Below are 7856 nucleotides of genomic sequence, written 5' to 3' on the forward strand. Positions count from 1 at the left end.
CCTGATAAGGCTCATGTGACACATTGGTTCTACAACACTTCCCAACTAAGGTTGTCTTTAAACCATACTGTTAGACATTTGATCGTATTTTTGCGGTAACTTACTGGCAGCACTATTGCCAGTAAGTTACCGTAAGTTCCCCTTTACAGTAGCTTACTGTAAATGTTTTACGGTATGATGCCCTTACTGCAATTTAACTTTACAGTAAGATGCCCTTACCGCAATTTAATTTTACAGTAAGATGCCCTTACCGCAATTTAATTTTACAGTAAGATGTCCTTACCGCAATTTCATTTTACAGTATGATGCCCTTACCGCAATTTCATTTTACGGTATTATGCCCATTTTACACTATTTTATTATTTATATTTTACATGAATGCTATTGAATTTAATCAATTCCAAAAAAGCGACTTGAGTCCATGTACATCAGCATATTCTTTATTCACTCTCACAATCAATTACATCCATTTTATTTATTGTGATGCAACATTAGGCAAGGCAGTTTTATTTATATAGCATGTGATACACTTTGGCAATTAAAAGTGCTTTACACAGTAAGGAATTGAAATAATCACAAAATAAAAGCAAGGAAAATTAAAGTGCCCTATTATGGATTTTTGAAAATGACCTTTCATGTAGTGTGTAACAGCTCTAAGGCCTCGTTTACAAGTGAAATGAAACCCAATTCTGATTTTTTGCTCATATGTGACACGGATCGGATGTGTTCTATGATAGTGTAAACAGGAAACAAACAAAAAAAACACATGCATTCAGATATTTCGAGATTGGTTTCAGGCCTCATTCATATGTGGAAATAAATCGGATATAAATCGGATATGTGCCAATGCGACTGTCATGTAAACAGGCTGATCGGATTTTCTGAGGCATTAGGCTACTTCTCCTAATTCTCCGACAAGAGCAACCCCGATGCGCATCCGCAAAGGGACGGATGGCCTGTCGAAACGTTGTGTCGTAGTAGGAGAGGAATGTGGACAAACATTGACACATCAAAGGTTGGCTTGCTCATCCTAAAATTTCGGACCCACTGCTTCTCGTTAAAGCTCGCCACAATATGCTCCTACCAGTCCTGAGATCTCTCTCGCACACAATAACTGAAGCATATGCACACACTGTACGCAGTAAACCAATCACAACAGACTGAGCTATCTGGCCAGTAGCATGTGGAAAGAAGTGATTTAGAGAGATTGATTCATCTGACGAGCCGTTTAAGAATCTTTGAAAAAATGTGGTGATGTGCAAATGTATGTTATGAGAAAATTAAAGTTTTTTTTTTTTTTACCTTTGATGCACGTAAACCTGTTGTAGGTAAGTGGTGTAGTACAGGGGTTTTCAAAGTGGGGGCCGCCAGGGGGCGCCGGGGGGCCGCAGCAAGTTGAAAAAAAAAAAGTTAAAAAAAGTTAAAAAAATAAATATTTGCTAATATGAGTATTGTTATGAAAAAACATTATAATAATTTGTTGCATAGCCTATCTGATATCTGATTGATCGGCTAGTGACAAGAATTGGCCGATTTTCACGTGATTTTCAGTCTGACATATGCCGATTCAAATGCACTCGGGCGCCGCATGAATAACATCGTTCAACATCAACATCACACATGCACACAGAACGCACATGTAGGAAACCTTGTGAATTACGGCCGTTTCAGATCGCGAGCGGCGCGTGAGCAGCGCGAATTTTTTTCGGCGTGCATGTTCAGTGAGTGCATTCACACCGCGAGCTGGAGCAGCGCGTGACGCCGGTTTCACACTGCACGCGATAGCAGAGCGTGAGCAGAGCAGGAGCAGTGCGTATGGTGAGCAGGAGCAGGACACGCGCGTTTTGCTTTCACACTGGCAGCGTTTGTCACGCGCGGCTGAACCGCGGCTTGTGTACAGACAGAGTACTCTATAATGGATAAGTTGGCATTGCTTTATTTCGTTTTCAAATACATTTAAGAGAAAAGACTTGTCAAGAAGCTTATTTTATTAATCATTTCATTTATGTAACTTTTGATTCGTCTTTGTTTTTATTGTTCGGGCAACAAGTTTGTTTTTGGACATTTGTTTTCTTTTTAAATTGCTGTTGGTCATTTGAGTGACTGTTTAAAACACAATAGATATCATCAATGCGCTTTTTGGATAACACTGCGGTGTATTTTGCCCATGATCAATGCGTGTCACTTTAATTCAGCGTAAGCGGCGCGTTAAAAATAGACTGGGCGCCGAAACTATCGCTGCACTGCTGTTCCTGCTCTGCTCCTGCTACGCGCTGCCGCGCCGCTTCTGCGTGCGATGTGAATGCACTCATTGAATAACATGGACGCCGAAAAAAATACGTGCTGCTCACGCGCCGCTGACGCTTGCGGTGTGAAACCGGCGTGAGCGTCAAGCAGGAGCGTCGCATGAGCAGCAGTGAAGCGGAGGGTTTCGACGCCGAGTCTATTTTTGTAGCGCTGCTCACGCTCAGTTAAAGTGAAAGCACACATTTGATGGACAAAATAAATATGATTTCACTCAAAAAAATGCACATAATTTGCATGTATAGTGTGTTTTAACAAGGAGTAGGCTATGTCAGAAAAGAAAATGAAGACAAAAATATTTATAGAGAATGTATCCATTTAAACTTGTTTTTATTAACCAGTTTGGGTAAAAGTGGTGTTTTATTATATGTATATATATATATATATAGAAAATACATATTTGTGTGTGCTGTAAAGTGGTTAGAAAAAATGAAATCAGAATCGGCTTAAATCTGTATCGGCAGGTCAAACTCAATGAAAAATCGTAATCTGCCTTGAAAATTGTAATCGGTGCATCTCATCTTTCTGATTGGCTGGTATCAAACACCATCACATAATCTGATGTTCACCTAGATGTTTTATTTATTTATTTCTACATGTGCCGTGCCGTAGTATTGTCGATGGGTTCAATACGGGGGGCCTTGGCCAGAACCTAGTGGTATTTGGGGGGCCTTGGCATGGAAAAGTTTGGGAACCCCTGGTGTAGTAAATAGCATAATAGGGGCACTTTAAAACAGTTATAAAAACAATTAAAAAAGATGTACAGTACAGTTATAAAATGAATTAAAAGAGTAAAAAGATAATACATAGATAAACTTCTCATCTGGCAATACACCGGTGTATCATATTTTTCACAACTCCCAGTTTTACTCTGAGATTTTCCCATGGTGATTACACTGTGTCTTTGGTGTTCTTGCGGCATGCCTAAGAAAAAAAAAACCGATTCCCTAAAATCGGCCATGAGAAGCTCTAGGACTGACTCACGGGGTAACCTCGGGTTCACTGCCCCATCAGTCCGCACCCCAAAGATTTGTCCGGAAGCTCTAGGAATGGAATCGATTCAGTCCGCACCCCACAGAACCTCGAATTTAATTACATGTCAAAATCACTACTTCACCACAGACAGAGGTCATCAGCATGGTTTCATCTCTCAATTTCCCCAATTAAGTAATTTATGTTTGTCTCTTACCCAATTCGCAGTGCCATTTGAGTTCAGTTTAGAATCAAAAGGAGGATGCAAAAAGAGAACTGAATTCATAACAAATCAAAGCAGGGATCATGACAATACGCAAAAAAAGCATGAAGCATGAAAAAGCATCCCAGTTGGTCTTGACTGGCCTCCATACCGGTAAACCACTGATGGCTGATCTGAAAAAAAAAAAAACAGAAAAAAAAACAAAACAGAGAAAATGTGTGAGAAATGGTCATGAGTTTATTTAATCTAAATTTGTTCATAGACAGACGAGGAATCAACTTGTGCAACAGCAGTTATTACCAGTCGAGTTAGTTTAAATAGTATAGCTTTATTGCACATCTCTTGTTAGGGAACTCTATTAATTGCCTGACTGTACAATTACGTTAAAGGTACACTGAGTAACATTATGACCCTTCAAACTTAAATCTGAAATAGAAAGCTTTTGTAACATTACAAATGTTTTTACTGTCACTTTAGGTCAATTTAATGCATCCTTGCCGAATTAAAGTATTAATTTCATTCAACAACCAAAAAAAATTAAATAAAAAATACTGACTGAACAGTAGTGCTTTCTATTTCAGATAAATGCTGTTCTTTTGAACTTTCTATTCAAAGAATCCTGAAAAAGAAGTGTACAACTGAAAATAATCAGAAATGTTTCTTGATTCACACAAGTGCTCCTAAAAAAAGTTATGCTGCAAGTACTGCATTACAATATGTTAATCACATAATGCATCTGATAGTTAACTTAGTCAAAACATACTTACAAAGCCAAAGATACTCAGTGCTGAGGCTCTTAAAAGAGCCTTTGGGCTGTAGTTAGCTCCTGTTGACACAAGGAAAAGAGAGAAATAGAAGAAACATTATTTTTCAGCAAATGACTAGCCTAAATGTTATGAACATGATAAATGACAGATCTAGGATGACTGCAAGATTTATCAATTACAAAATCAGATGACAGTTTTACCAATAATTGGCATAGAATTAAAAACAAATATATTTTGCAATGAATATTTTTCAATTAGTCTGCCTTTTGTAATGGAAATTTTACATTTAGATGTGTTCTTTTACTTTTAGATGTGTTCTTTTACTTTTAGATGTGTTTTTACTTCTGGGTGTGAACAACTTGTATTAATGTTGAACATTTATTTTTTTTAAAAGAACAATTTATTTATTTACTCATAACCATTTAAAGAAATATAATCATATAAGCTAAAGCACATTATTATAGATATGTTACCAAGTTTTAGAAATGTATAAGTTAAGATAAGCTTGCAGGAACAAAATGTTCTGGGTTATACATAGTTCCCACAGGCCAATTAATGTCACGTGACCTCCCCGGAGACGCCATCTTTGAGGGCATAAGCTGCTGTGTTTACAAGGTTTTACAAGCAAATTTCGAAGATTTCTTCCTATTTATAATGTTACGAAAATCATGAAGAGACAAAGTGACAGAGATTATAAAGACACTCTATTAACACAAGACAGAGAGAGGTACAATGCGAAAATTTCAGTCATAAATGGTGTTGATCCGTATGCGCTAAACTGAGCACTGATTTTGCAGCTTTGGCTCAGATACTGTATTATCCATGTGTACCATCTGGTATTGGCTAGGAGTTTTAACACATGTAAGCAATTCCGAGCCTGGAAATATGTGCATGAATATGAATATACACGGTATGAAAATAAATAAAACTCGCGTGCAAATTAATGTAACAGTTAATGCGGAACTACTTTATACGCGGGTTCTTTAGGGACATAATCTGAGATTGCAAGGCTGGAATGTGTGTGTGTGTGCGTCAGTCTCTGTCTGTGTGTGTGAGTGAGAGAGAGAGAGAGTCGCGGGCGCGATCAAACAGTGGAAACAATGTTGTTTTTGTATGTTTTTAATACCTCGTCATTTTGTACATACAGGACATCATTCAAACTGCAAAGTGTTAACTTATATTTGTGTACACTCGCAATAAAAAACAACAAATTATTGCGTGTTTTGAGGGAGTTTCTTTCCTGTTTATCCTCGCCAGCCATAACCTCCATCGTTGTTCTGACAAAAGCTTCGTCTTCTCACATTCATGAAGTCTAATGACGGGTATACTGTAAAATCCAAATTTAACTGAACCTCCGGCACGATTTGAACATCCATTGACCCAGCAGGAGATGACCATTTTCACTTTTTATCACGAAATTAACTCGTTTCAGCTTCTTCGTCTAATGTTCTGCCCACAGCATGCCCACAGAAATGGCGCCGGGTCGGCAAATGCCCGTATGTTGTGACGTCATGTGGGAACTATGTATAGAAGACTAAGTAGCAAAGAGACAATGGGTGTTTCTCAATATGCGTTCTTCAGCGATCTTGCGTCCTTGTGTTCTCGTTTTACGTCATCATTAACCGTCGAAGTTCAGACCCAATTCTCAAGAACGCAAGTACAGAGGACGCATGAAAGAACCCGGATGTGTTCTTGATACTGAGGATGCATCGAATGCAGACTTGAGCTAGTACTCGCCTGGTGTCCCAGAAGTCATTGCGGCCGGTTCCGAGTTCGTTCTTCCAAGGAAGCTTGGCAAGACCGGTCTCCACGAGAACACAAGTCCGTTCTCTGCGTTCTTGGAATTGAGAAACAGCCATTGTGTACTCCAAGTGACCTTGAGACCTTTTGTGTACTTCAAGTGAGAAAAATATGTGCGCAGCTTTGATCGAACTAAAGATAGGCAAAATGTGTGAATTCGAGCAGCAGCTAAGAACAGGAACTTTTAGCAGACATGGTATTGTTCTGTCTAGATAGAATTTATGTTAGACAAGAGATCTTGAACAAAGACGTTTCCTTTTAAGGTAAACAAGGCGATCTTTTGAGACAGATGCAGCCTCCGAGATGCAGCCTACCCAGGATGTGTTAGGGGTAACGTTATATAACCTTGGCAGAGGGAACTGACCCTTTGCCTTCTCATATCAGATGCTCTCTGTATGTGAATGCCAATTTCTTGCAAGAAATAAACATTTTGATACTTTGACTTTTCAAAGGTTCCACTTGTCTCCTTCCTCCTCACTTTTCGAATAGAATTATTTCCACAACACTTTACATTGCTTTAAATGCCTTACTATTTTAACATGTAATATTCGGTCCTGTGCAGAGTGAATCCAGAATTTATACGTAGCTGTCACATCTCTTACATCGTGTCTACACTTTGTTAAAGGTAGTGTAGGTAGGATTGTTATAAAAAACTTTTTTCCAAATTTGTTTAAACTTTTTATATATATCAATGCATAATTAAAATGTAAGTACTCTGATAAAAAAAGAGTATAAAAATCGAGTGACTCTAGACCGTTTAATCTGTATTAAACACAGCTCATTATTTCCATTCAGGACGAAACAAAGGATTGGCTTAGGCGACTGTCACTCTCTCGCAACCATGGCAACCACCCTTTTGCCACACAGGATCTGCCCATATGCGCGCGCATCGGTTCTCCTGATCCTCCAACTGACTCATGGCGTCTTCCAGGCGGGTCTCAACGTTCTCTAATCTTGCTAATAACTCGGCGTTGTTATCTTCCGTGTCGGAGATTGTTTGTTCAGAATTATCCATTCTTTTCTCCAGATTTGTTATTTGCTCGCATGCCGTGTTGACAGATTGGACAATCTTGTCAAGTTTCGTATCCATACTGGCGCTGAGCTTATCGTACAGACTATCACTTATCTTAGCAACTAAACTTTCCAGCTTGTCGTCTCTGTCAGTGTCAGCCATCTTTTTCTTACCCGAGGCCTCGGTCTCCACAGCCGGCTGAGATTTTTTAGATTTCTGGCGCAAAACTCGAGATTTTTCCGGCTTCTTCTTTGCCCAGATGTCCGGCAGCCGCAGAGATATTACCCTCTTTGGTTCATGTGTTTAGTCGCAGTTAGCTGTCTTTATATTTCACAAAATGTCATCAATTTGGGTAGCCCTGTTCAGGCGCTCCTACCTGCTTCGCATCACGTGACCTCCCCCATTAGTTTGTTTTTAAATATGTCTAGGCCTATGTAGCTGTTATTATTCAATTTTAGTAGGCTACATCAAGTTTAACTAAATGAAAATGAGAAAGTGAGAAATCCTCCATCCATTATCCAAACCACTTTATCCTTATTAGGGCCGTGGGAGGCTGGAGCCTATCCCAGCATCTTGGGCCACAGGCACAGACAATTTCGCATTAATTTAGGAACCCAGATCACCTGGAGAAAACCAACACAGACACAGGAAGAACATGCAAACTCTGATTATGTTTGGCTGAAAGGAGAAAGTCATATGATGGCTTGAGGGTGAGTAAATTATTGGATAATTAAAATTTCTTAACCAATTTCTTTGAGCACTCAGATCAGTTAAATGA

General features: G+C 39.1%; 1 protein-coding gene across 1 annotated transcript in view; it reads right to left on the reverse strand.

Annotated features, from left to right (window-relative positions):
* Positions 1–429: 429 nt before the first annotated feature.
* LOC311066771 (radial spoke head protein 4 homolog A-like) overlaps positions 430–7856 on the reverse strand; it is a 52443-nt gene continuing 45016 nt past the window's right edge. Inside the window, exons 4-5 of the mRNA XM_084088122.1 lie at positions 4267–4325; positions 430–3672 (exon numbers count right to left, since the gene is read on the reverse strand). The gene's annotated coding sequence lies outside the window, so the exon portion shown is untranslated. The remainder of the gene's footprint in view (positions 3673–4266; positions 4326–7856) is intronic.

Source organism: Abramis brama (assembly GCF_963993115.1).
Source record: "Abramis brama genome assembly, chromosome: 17".
NCBI lineage: Eukaryota > Metazoa > Chordata > Actinopteri > Cypriniformes > Leuciscidae > Abramis > Abramis brama.